Genomic DNA, 13,372 nt, shown 5'->3' with positions numbered 1-13,372 from the left:
TAATGACTTTTGGAATATCTAATGATATCATAATGCCTTTGGATACATGAACATGTCATAATGACTTTCGCATATCTTATTATGTCATAATGGCCTTTGGATATCTGATGATATCATAATTACTTTTGGTTATCTGATGACATCACAAATACTTCTGTATATCTGATGACATCACAAAGGATTTGGGATATCTGATGACATCACAAAGAATTCTGGATATCTGATGACATCATAAAGGATTTGGGATATCTGATGACATCACAAAGAATTCTGGATATCTGATGACATCATAAAGTCTTTTGGATACCTAATGATGTCTTAATAGCATATGGATATGTTACGAAATCACAAAGGCTTTTGGATACTTGATGACATCACAAAGGATTTTGGATATCTGATGATGTCTTGATGGCTTTTGGATATCTTATGACATCACCAAGACTTTTGTATACCTGATGACATCATAGTGACTTTTGGATATCTAAGGATGTCATAATGGCCTTTGGATACATGGTGATGTCATAATGACTTTTGCATATCTAATGATGTCATAATGGCCTTTAGATACATGATGATGTCATAATGACTTTTGGATATCTGATGACATCACAAAGGATTCTGGATTACTTTTTTGGATATCTTATGACTTTATAATGGCTTTCGTAAAATGTATGTTGTCCCAAAAGATTTTTAGACATTTAATGATGTCAAAACGGCCTTTAAATACCTGATGATGATTTCATAACGGTGTCTGATGTTATAAAGGAATCTTTCTCTCATTCCTTTGACTTTTCTTATTTTCTGGAAAATATGACTAAAAAGTATTCCTTTGTGCCAAATAAATAAAAAAAATGTTTCCAGCATCTCATCATTTGGTGATAACTATGTGTTTGCCGGGTTACCGTTTCTTGCTGCGGTCAGAGCAGTTGCCGTTTGATATTGAAATGTTACAGTTCCAATAGGAAAGGGTCAAAGATGAAGGTGTTTCTTCTTTTCCATACAGAAAGTAATTTATCCTTTGGGAATGAGGGGCATTTCACTGGCCACACTGTAAATTAGATGGTGTATGAATGGAGGTCACTCGGTGGACGGCACACTCAAGTACAGAGACCAACTCAACGTATAGAGCACTACATTTGTGTTGCTTTTAAAGACCAAATAAATTCATGGTCCACAATTCACAAAGCACAGCAGAAGAACATAAAACCTGGAAGCCTTTGCTGTACTAATTTATGATACACCCTCGCCATTCAAGGAGAGATCTGTAGATATTATTTACTCGGGTCGCCCACAGCACAAAGTAGGCACGCACTGGTGTACAGTTAAAAAGCTAAATTAATAGCACAAAACAACCAACAACATGTCTTAAATAATAAATAGATATTGAGTTTGAAAGATGGCTTGGAGTCATTTTAAAGCCTCTAATTCTAATGTAGGTAAACCTTCTTCTGAAAGTCATGGAAGGTCAATTAACAACTGGATTAACAATCTAATGGAGCATAATCCACCAGAAATAAAAGAAGGGAAAAACATATTACAATCACTTCATATCCCTATAATCAACATAGTATATATATATATATAATTACAATATAATTTTGTCATTATTTACTAATCATCATATCGTTCCAAACCGATATGTCTCTCTTTCCGATTCTGACTTTTTTCCAAATGGAGAATGCAGGTTGAAATATCTCAAGCGAGAGCTGCTGAACTGTTGATACTGTAGATATGTCGTGTATTTTACCATTATACACTGTAATTAAAATGCAGCTGAATTTGTTGTGTGCTTTGAGAGCTGGAGTTGCTCATCTGCTCCATAAGTAAATGGTAAAAGGACATAGGTATGTGAAACTAATGTGACTGGCATTTAAACTTCCCAGTGAAGAGGGATCTGTGATGGCACGCTGTATAAATGTCAGCCAAGCAGAAGCTTTATGAGCAAATACAACATGTCTGTGCACTGTAATTTTCCCAGCATAAATATTCCGGCAATACCTGCACACAAGCCATTAGAGTAGAGTACAGAGAATTATGCTCAGCTCCTTTAGCTTTAGACCTCATCTGACAACCACAACACATGAGGTCAGTCCAGTCGGCGATATGTTAAAAAGCAGCAAACACATCACTAATTTGCCTACATCATTCTTGGAACAACTGAATTCACTGACGTGATTGTCTTTTAGAGACATTCTTATCATACGCTAAACAAATATATATTTTTAAAACAAACAAAAACAAATCAGCAATAAGGTGCAAATAAAATAGTTCCTGTTTTAGCTTCTGACTGGTCAATATTTGGTCAGTTTTCCAGTCATGCTAAAAAACTATTTAGTAACACCTTTGATGTGAAACAGAGTAGCGTTTTTGAAGTGCCGTCTTTTTTCAATGGTATTTATCTCTTTGGAAAATGATGACATCAGGTTTTTGATCTGGACATGGACTTATAAGTCTCGTATAAGTCAGTTATTTTAAATCTACAAAATGAAACATACAGTGCGACCAGTGTAGTCCAATTCCCAAACAAATGACTCGTATAAGTCGGTTCTTTTGAATCTACAGCATGAAACATACAGTGCGACCAGTGCAGTCCAATTCCCAAACAAATGACTCGTATAAGTCGGTTCTTTTGAATCTACAGTATAAAACATACAGTGCGACCAGTGTAGTCCAATTCCCAAACAAATGACTCGTACAAGTCGGTTCTTTTGAATCTACAGTATAAAACATACAGTGCGACCAGTGTAGTCCAATTCCCAAACAAATGACTCGTATAAGTCGGTTCTTTTAAATCTACAGCATGAAACATACAGTGCGACCAGTGTAGTCCAATTCCCAAACAAATGACTCGTATAAGTCGGTTCTTTTGAATCTACAGCATGAAACATACAGTGCGACCAGTGCAGTCCAGTTCCCAAACAAATGACTCGTACAAGTCAGTTCTTTTGAATCTAAAGCATGAAACATACAGTGCGACCAGTGCAGTCCAATTCCCAAACAAATGACTCGTACAAGTCAGTTCTTTTGAATCTAAAGCATGAAACATACAGTGCGACCAGTGCAGTCCAATTCCCAAACAAATGACTCGTACAAGTCAGTTCTTTTGAATCTAAAGCATGAAACATACAGTGCGACCAGTGCAGTCCAATTCCCAAACAAATGACTCGTATAAGTCGGTTCTTTTAAATCTACAGTATAAAACATACAGTGCGACCAGTGTAGTCCAATTCCCAAACAAATGACTCGTATAAGTCGGTTCTTTTAAATCTACAGTATAAAACATACAGTGCGACCAGTGTAGTCCAATTCCCAAACAAATGACTCGTATAAGTCGGTTCTTTTGAATCTACAGCATGAAACATACAGTGTGACCTGTGTAGTCCAATTCCCAAACAAATGACTCGTACAAGTCAGTTCTTTTGAATCTAAAGCATGAAACATACAGTGCGACCAGTGCAGTCCAATTCCCAAACAAATGACTCGTACAAGTCAGTTCTTTTGAATCTAAAGCATGAAACATACAGTGCGACCAGTGCAGTCCAGTTCCCAAACAAATGACTCGTACAAGTCGGTTCTTTTGAATCTACAGCATGAAACATACAGTGTTACCAGTGTAGTCCAATTCCCAAACAAATGACTCGTATAAGTCGGTTCTTTTGAATCTACAGCATGAATCATACAGTGTTACCAGTGTAGTCTGTGAATTCCAGGAACAATTTACGTAGGAATGCATACATGGATCTTTTACACACAAATTTGTATAGCTAAAATGTTATTATACACAAGGTCATGAGCATTTAGTTTGTTTATGTGCTTACTTATTCTTACAATTTGTGACTTTAAGCATCAATTCATCTTTGTAAAGTATTTTGGATGAAACACACGTTTTCTATAAGCTCCTGGAGTAACGGACAGTCGAAGAGAATGATGGACCATAAACAGCTTTTCTCTGAACTCAATACCTGCGGATTGACAGATCTTAACGCCAGAGAAAAAATGCATCGGATTATTGGGCTGGGCATTTATCAGTGTCAGCTAACCGGTCAGATGAGGGCCAGACCTGCAGCTACTGTCTGTGAACCTGTACACACACCAGTGCATGTAGGGTGACCTCTACCTTTATATGCTGTCCAGATGGATTGATGTTTTTTAATTGACAATGCTTAATCCCAATAAGGCCTTAAAGTGGACTTTGATGTAAAGTATTGAGTTACTGTGAATTGCATTGTTATAAAAAGGATAAATGCACTTGCACATTCACATTTCAAATGTAAAATCTGAAATCCTGTAGTTATTTATGTGGTAATTCGGATGATGCTGTTATAATTCACACAAAAACTGTTTAATATTGAAGGTACCTTGAAATACCTCAAAAGGACATTGTACATCTGACGAAATTGCAACCAGTGAAGTCTGATTCCCGAACAAATTACTCATTTGAGCTGGTTCTTTTGAATCCCCATGTGAAACAGTGCGACCAGTGAAGTCTGATGCCTGAACAAATGACTCTTATGAGCTGATTCTTTTGAATGAACGTGTGAAACAGTGCGACCAGTGAAGACTGATTCCCAAACAAATGACTCTTATGAGCTGATTCTTTTGAATGAACGTGTGAAACAGTGCGACCAGTGAAGTCTGATTCCTGAACAAATGACTCTTATGAGCTGATTCTTTTGAATGAACGTGTGACACAGTGCGACCAGTGAAGTCTGATTCCCAAACAAATGACTCTTATGAGCTGATTCTTTTGAATGAACGTGTGAAACAGTGCGACCAGTGAAGACTGATTCCCAAACAAATGACTCTTATGAGCTGATTCTTTTGAATGAACGTGTGAAACAGTGCGACCAGTGAAGTCTGATTCCTGAACAAATGACTCTTATGAGCTGATTCTTTTGAATCAACGTGTGAAACAGTGCGACCAGTGAAGACTGATTCCCAAACAAATGACTCTTATGAGCTGATTCTTTTGAATGAACGTGTGAAACAGTGCGACCAGTGAAGTCTGATGCCTGAACAAATTACTCTTATGAGCTGATTCTTTTGAATGAACGTGTGAAACAGTGCGACCAGTGAAGTCTGATGCCCGAACAAATGACTCTTATGAGCTGATTCTTTTGAATGAACGTGTGAAACAGTGCGACCAGTGAAGTCTGATGCCCGAACAAATGACTCTTATGAGCTGATTCTTTTGAATGAACGTGTGAAACAGTGCGACCAGTAAAATCTGATTCCCAAACAAATGACTCGTATGAGCTGATTCTTTTGAATCAACATGTGAAACCAGTCGTCCAATACCCGATTTGATCTCATGAGTCGGTTCTTTTGATTCTACATAGTCGCCCTTCATAATCATGATGAATTTCAATGACTTTCTAAAAAAATACAATCTGAATTAAATCACATTTTCATCTGAAAAGGGTCTTTTTCATAAAGAAAATTTCAGTCAAAATATTCATTATCAATCATGTTAAAAAATTATATTTGCTGTTGAAGCACCTTGGGGTCCTTTTCCTTGATTTCATTTAATTTCCTCTCTCGCTCTGTGTCTCTCTCTCTCTCTCTCTCTCTCTCTCTCTCTCTCTGTCTCTCTCTCTCTCTTCTCCCTGGCAGAATAGCTCCAAATCCAGCTTTGCATGTGACAAATGGCTATTTCCACCGCGCCGCTCCACTTGTCTGAAGTGACACCTGTTTCTGTGCACTAATCTGCTCTGAGCAAAATATTTACCCCTCCGTGTAAATACCTATTACCCTCAGAAGGCTTTCCTGGCACCCGGTCCTGTCGCTGTCCTCTGAGAAAATGTATCTTGGGGCGTTTTTGAGCTGCGGAAGCGAGACAGTACCGGGTAAAGTGCTGGCGTAGCAGCCATTATGATGTGACATTGAGGAGACAGAAAACTGACACATGGGCTGCATTCAAATGACAACACATTGACAGACTGATGGGCAAAACTGCATGAATATGGGATTAAATGAATATTTGTTATTGTCACTTGCGTTTGACCTAACTTGAGTGGTTTACCGATGGTGACCGAATATTAGTGTGCACTTGTTTTTCTTGTCCAGGTCACATTTCACACTAAAATAACACAATTTAGGACCATTAAGAATTTTAGATGTTTGCTCCTGTTTGTGTTCTTGTTTCCCATCGTGGATGTTTTATGTGTTCCTGTGTCTACCAGTTACTTGTGTTTGTTTATTTTCATTAAAAATCCTTAGCTGCACCTAGATCCAGCTCTCTTGACTCTCTTCCCAGCGTTACAGAACAACTGACCAAAAATGGATCTAGCGGCGTACTTCACCGAACTAAGCCAGGCGGGTTTGACAAATCGGGAGTTCTCCCATTTGTTCTCCACCGTAGCCATCCACACCGGTCTTGGTGACACTACCCTGAAGGAAGTCTATCGGATGGGACAACCAACACGCCTGTGAAGGGAATTATGGGAAGTGTAGTCCACAGGCCAGACAACAGTGAATCCTGACCGCATTGCACATGGGATTTTTATTATTCTCATTATTGTCCATGATGGTCATTCGATTTTAATGACTGTAAAACAGTATTTTTATACTAGCATAAACCGCTGTTGGGAGGGCGGAACATTTGTAATGTGTAATGCACACCCGGGTTCTAATCTACTTAAAAGCAACTTTATATTTTAATAAATTAAGATTTGCAGCCGCACTTCAGTGGACGTATCTCTTGATTCCAGGGGAACGAAGTTTAAACGTCTTTAAACAGAATCTAGTTTTTTTTTTTTTTCTTCAACACAACAATTTTGAATTCATGAATTACTATTAATGTCAATTATGTCACAATAACAGAATCTAAGATTTAAATTAATATGTCTTAATATGAACTTATGTCAAAATATTACTGTATCCAAGAAACATGGGATTATATATGAGATTTCAAGAAGACAACAGGATTTCTGAATAATAATAATAATAATAATAATAATAATAATAATAATAATACACTGATTCTTGAGATAAGGGACAAAACAAGTTTAAAATCTGAGTTTTTATTTTTTTATACTAAATTAATTTGAAATGGATATATTTGTAGACAAAGATCTCAGCTAACGAACGATGTAATGCAGGAGTGCCCAATACGTCGATCGCAAAGGCAATGCTGGTAGATTGCACAAAATTTAAATGTACTTTCGTTAAATTTTTATAAACATAAATATAATGTCTTTCCTTCTTTTAGTTTCTGTCTGACTTGCACTTGACGAGTAAATATTGACCAGGCGAGGTTTTGTTTATTCAGTTGCCATGACAACTAGGTTCGCGCTTACGCGCCTTCCAAGGACTTCTGAGAACAGCGCGCGAAATTGTGATGCTAATGCCCGGATTAGCTAATGTCTGATTCCATTCAGTGCAAGTCATCAGAATAAGGTAAATGCCCTGGCTATTGTAACCTATTGTGCTGTAGGTGTTTTGGGTTTAGTTTGAAAACTGAATGATATCAACATTGAACATTTATTATATATATTTTTATTAATTAGAAGATGAATTCCATGTAGGGATACATGCAGTAGTGCCAACAAGCATTTTCTTATTTTAAATGTTTTTTTTTAGTTGGTAGATCTTATTGAGTTGGTCATTTAAAAGTAGATCATCACACAAAAAAGTGTGGGCACCCCTGGTGTAAGGGAACAAATTAATTCTACAAATTAAAATGTATTCACTTCACAATGTGCATCTTACATTTGATACATCCAAGAAGTGTAAAGTCTTTAAATATCTAATAAACACTCAACCTATGGGGACTAATTCTGTCAATAAGTCAACCTCCCCATTAGATTTTGGAAATGTTTAATGTTACTTGAATTTGTGCTATTTTAGAGCATTTCTATCTTTATATTATGGAAGGCTTTGTTTGGAAAATGTTAATAAAGCATTATAATGTTACATATGGTTTTGTTTTCTTTTTTATGATGGTAATAAATGTATTTTGACAGGACAATAAGAATATATGATGCCAAATTTCAGCATTTTCCAAATTTGCGATGAATCACGATTAACCACATAAAATATGCGATTAATCATGATTATAATTTTCATCTGCTGACAGATGTATTTTTATGCATTAGAATTTATACCATAATAGTATAAATAATAATGAATTATCATAATTTCTTACCATAAATCAAAGGCAATAAACAGATAGTGGTGATTAGTGATGTTAAATACATTACAGTTTAAATAAGATATAGCATTTTTGGCCTTGCAGTAATATTTATGCAGTACAGTAATAAAATTGTGTGGAAAATGACCTTCATTTTTGTAAAAATGTAACAATGTTAACAATCTGAATTTAAAGTCTTATTATTTATTTTGATTTTCTGGCATGTTTCATGAGATTTACTCATTGATCATTTGATAAAGGATGACAAAGTTTATTCTGATACTAAACAAAACAAATAAAAACAAATAAAAAACAAACAAATAAACAAAAACAAAACAAAATATAAACCAAACAAAACAGCACAAAATAGAAAAAACACACAACACAAAAACAAAACCAAACAAAGTAAAGCAAAAACAAAAACAAAACACACAAGCATAAAATCTAAAACAAATCAAAAACAAACCAAATAAAAACTAAATAAAATACACACACAAAAACAAATAAAAAACTCAAATTAAAAAACAAAAACCAAACAGACAAAACACAAAATAGAAAACAAAACAAACAAATAAACGAAAACTAAACAATATATAAATCAAACCCAAATAAAACAACACAAAATAGAAAACACACAACACAAAACAAACCAAACCAAACCAAACAAATAAAAACTAAATAAAAAACAAACACAAAAAACTAATTAAAAACTAAAATTAATAAATAAAAACCAAACAGACAAAATAAAAAACAAACACACACAAAAAACAAACAAACAAAATCAAAACTAATTAAAACTCAAACATGAAGCAAAAACCAAACAAACATATAAAGCCTAAATAAAGCCAAAACAAAACAAAACGTATTTTTTGTCCTGAATCTTTACGTGCCAGGTGGATTGTGAGAACGAATGTGCACACGCCCCCTACAATGAAAACACAAATTGTGATGTGGTGAAATAAATATAGCAGAAAAGATTAAATAGTTTCTATATTGAATAAGTCAGTTTTAGCATGAACTCTAAAATATTAAGTAAATTCTACATTTGTACTCAAAATGTGTAAAAAGTAATGCTCAACTTATACTGGTTGTTTGTTAACTTTCAATGCGTAATCATTTACCAACCCTAAAGTAGAAAACCTTGTCATATTTATTTGCTAATTTGAGTAAATCTCACAGGTAAATTAAACAACTTAATTTGACTTAACTTTCCGAAGCTGGTGTTACCGTGCGTGAATAATTAAGGAGCTGTTTGAAGTTTATTAACACCAATTTAATTGTTGATGTTGATGTTATTTTTGGCAACTTCTTGTTTTGTGAAGTCTGAAGTTCATTTTCTACTCAAAATTGCCAAGGAGAGGAATACATGGATTTCAAAGGGCTTTTTAAATAAAATAATATACAACATTTTAACTTAGCACAAGTTGCTTATAGTCAGCAAATACTCGTTTTAAAATATCAGTAACAATATCATCATTACTGTCACTTTTACTTTGTTAAAATAAGCAAAGATTTCACCAAGTGCATGCAATAAAAAAGCAGACATTTTTAGAAATGTCACATTTGTGAATCTGGAGGAAAGTCTTTGGGAAGCTGCGTTTCATGTGTAAATTACTCCCAATTTACTCCAAAAGTTTAATGACTGGTGCCCAATGCTTCAAGAATATATATTATTGGTAACACTTTACAATACGGTTCTATTTGTTAACGTATGTAAATGCATAACTGTAGGTATAAACAAAAAACAAAACAAACAATGCATTTTAAAATCATTAATTAATCTACGTTAATGTTAATTTTCGCTGTCCTTTTCTGCCGTTTTGTGGTCCGTTCTGCATAACGCGACGGCTCGTTTTAGCTTATCGCGGCCCATTTCGCGGCCAACCCACCGGCTTGCTCGGTTCTCCCAATGGTCAGTCCGCCCCTGATTGGCCCCAAAGTGCGTCGGCCCACCGGGAAAATGTCCAGTATGCCAGATTACCAGTCTAGCTTGCCCACTGCGTCTTCAGTGGCTCTGATGCGGGAGTACATGAAGACACTTATGTTCACTTTTACAGCCGACAGAACACTTGTGACATTATTCTTCTCACTGTAGCTGCTCCAGCGCTGAAAATAATGGCGGACTGTGTGTAGAGTCAGCACTCAGGGGAGGAGCTATGATAATAGGGCGGAGTCTGTCAGCAGTCACGGGCGTGGCCTTCTCTAACGTGACGTCACTTTAGAGCAGAAACAAAAATGGTTCATTTTTCATGCATTTATTATTGACTTACATTTTTTTTATTTTAATACTTCGATAACTCGATAAGTTTGATAACTTATCACAGGTTCAGCCAATCAAAACGTGGATATTCGAGATTTAACAAGTTCAATCCAGAGCAGTTATTCTAGATCAAAGTTATAATAACTAGAAGGCTAAATCATTTACAGTGCTGGTGTTGGCCCTCTTTTCTGGCATAAATTAGCAGCAAGAATAATACTCACAATGTGTCCACAACTTTTTTAATACTCTGTTTTCAGTGCCTGTGTGTCAAAGGTGAAAAATGACACATCGAGCTTGATAAATAAAAACTCCCTCAAGACCGGGAAGGGAAATTGGATCCGAAAAATTAATAATTGAGTAATTGAGGGTTAAGACTGTGAGAGCGCCCTTCCTACCTCTAAAATGATGAGAAAATATATAATCAATGCCTTTTAAATTATTGACCCTGATCTGAAACAGCTAACAGACCTCTGATGGATTGAGGAACCTTTGGCTTTGTTTCCATACAAATCTAGAGGCTTCCGGGACAATTCAGCAAAAAAATTTAACCTCAAAATAGAGTCAAGGAGCCACAGCTGTGCTAGACCAAACCTCAATTGATATTAATATACATTTTGGTTGAATTTTTGTTATATTGCAAAAATGAACCCTTCAGTTCTTAGAAGGTAATGACAGATGAATTTGTTTCTCATTAAATAAAAATCTTTCTGTCTCGAGAATGTATTTCATCTCCAGTCACCTCTGGGACAAGATTAGGTCATTCATCAGCTCAAAGTCTCTGTTCGGTAATCACTCAGTTAAATATCGCCACATAGATGCCTGAAAGACAAATATGTACTGCCAAATAAGGAAATAAATATATTAAAAATGCATATAAATTAAAGAAAGTGCCATCTTAAAAGTGTTAAAGTAACTTTAAAATGTATTTGAAATATTTTTTGTTTTTATGAAATATGCAAAAATGTGCATAATTGAAATACTTGGTGCATTCCTCCAGCTACAATGGTTAATCCTTGGAAACACACATATTGATACAACTTTAATGGACTATAAGTCACTTTAAAAGTCACACAAACAGGGGCGGGGCCAGAAGGGTGGCATGGGGTTCAGCTGCCACCCTAATAATGAGCTTTGCCACCCCACTTGCCACACTAACTCGGACCTCCCTCCCGTCCTAGAGACTTAACCCGTCCATGTCATGCATGGTCCATTACAATGTTCCACCCGTGACTGGCAGGACACATATTGTCCTGTTCCCCCCGTCAGTAGACAAATCCCAGGTCAGACGGAATCCTCTGAAATTTCATACAAAGGTGTCACTACGATCTTCAAAAGACAGAAAGAGATGTGGAAGACCAGATGTACAACTAAACGAGAGGATAAGTACATCAGAGTCTCTAGTTTGAGAAATAGACGCCTCACATGTCCTCCGCTGACAGCTTCATTGAATTCTACCCGCTCAACACCAGTTTCATGTACAACAGTAAAGAGAAGACTCAGGAGGACTTATGGGAAGAATTGCAAAGAAAAAGACACTTTTGAAACAGGAAAACAAAAAGAAAATTTTCAAGTGAGCAAAGAAACACAGACATTGGACAACAGATAATTGGAAAAGAGTGTTACGGATCTAAACCCCATTGAGCTTTTGTGGGATCAGCTGGACTGTAAGGTGCGTGAGAAGTGCCCGACAAGACAGTCACATCTATGGCAAGTGCTACAGGAAGTGTGGGGTGAAAGGTCAAGTGCTAAAGGAAGTGTGGGGTGAAAGGTCAAGTGCTACAGGAAGTGTGGGGTGAAAGGTCAAGTGCTACAGGAAGTGTGGAGTGAAAGGTCACCAGAGTATCTGGACAATCTGACCGCTAGAATAACAAGGATATGCAAAGCTGTCATTGAGTTTTGCGTTCCTTCTCAATAAGTTTTGTGTTCCTTCACAATAATAATAGTTTTGCGATCTCTCGAAGTAAGTTTTACATTCCTTGGTAATAGTTTGAGTTCCCTCGTAATACTTTGCATTTCCTCACAATAGTTTGCATTCCCTCGCAAGTGTTCGGGTTCCCTCACAATAAGTTTTGAACTCCTTTGCAATAGTTTGCTTTCTCTTGCAATCAGTTTCTCGCAATGCATTTACTAATGTTAACAAATGGAACCATATAATAAACTGCTACCAATATTGTACAACATTTTTGACTATAGATTAAGTACGGTTAATCTTATATCGGGAATGCAAAACTATTCCAGAAAACACTGCCCTGTACTCTAAGTGGATACTTAAAGGGGTGTGGCCAAAATTGTTTTTATTGTTATTTTTTTTATTATTACTATTGGTATTATTTACTACTTTAATAAAATATCATATTTTTCATGATTTTTGGATATAATGATATTTGATAAAATTTTCATCACTAGATAAATCAACTGATTTCACTGAGTGGTCATTTACCCCACCGCCACAGAATACGTTTTGTTGTGGTAATCAGCATCATGTCACAAATGCTGTCGATTGAGTTTAACTTGTACTGAACACAGAATATTCCTTTCTAAGGGAACCCTAGCTGCACAAAATGTACATTTATGCATTTGGACATGCTTTTATCCAAAGTAATTTACAGTGTGTTCAAGCTATACATTTTATCATGCGCTCCTGAGAATTGGACATGTGACCTTGCCGTTGTTAGCACCAGTCAGAGGAAACTTGTTCAAAACAATGGACACGAACACATTAACAAATTCCTCAAGTAACGTCTTTCAAGACCATTTATCTACACAATAAATGAGCGCCGTAGCCCCGTTCACTCAATGCCAGCATGCGCAAAAGTCTCGCGTTCACATAAAAGCCTTCGTTTAACAGCCGTTTAATGCATTCCTATCTCTTAGTCTGTTTTTCATGTGTTGCATTGCAATGTGTCTCTTCTGCAAAGGCTGATAAGAAATGAAGAAAGCACGGTTTGGATCGTGGCCCAGTTGTTGTGAAATTAGGTGCC

This window comes from Xyrauchen texanus, chromosome 44 (assembly GCF_025860055.1).
Source record: "Xyrauchen texanus isolate HMW12.3.18 chromosome 44, RBS_HiC_50CHRs, whole genome shotgun sequence".
NCBI lineage: Eukaryota > Metazoa > Chordata > Actinopteri > Cypriniformes > Catostomidae > Xyrauchen > Xyrauchen texanus.
This window is presented reverse-complemented; position numbering follows the sequence as displayed.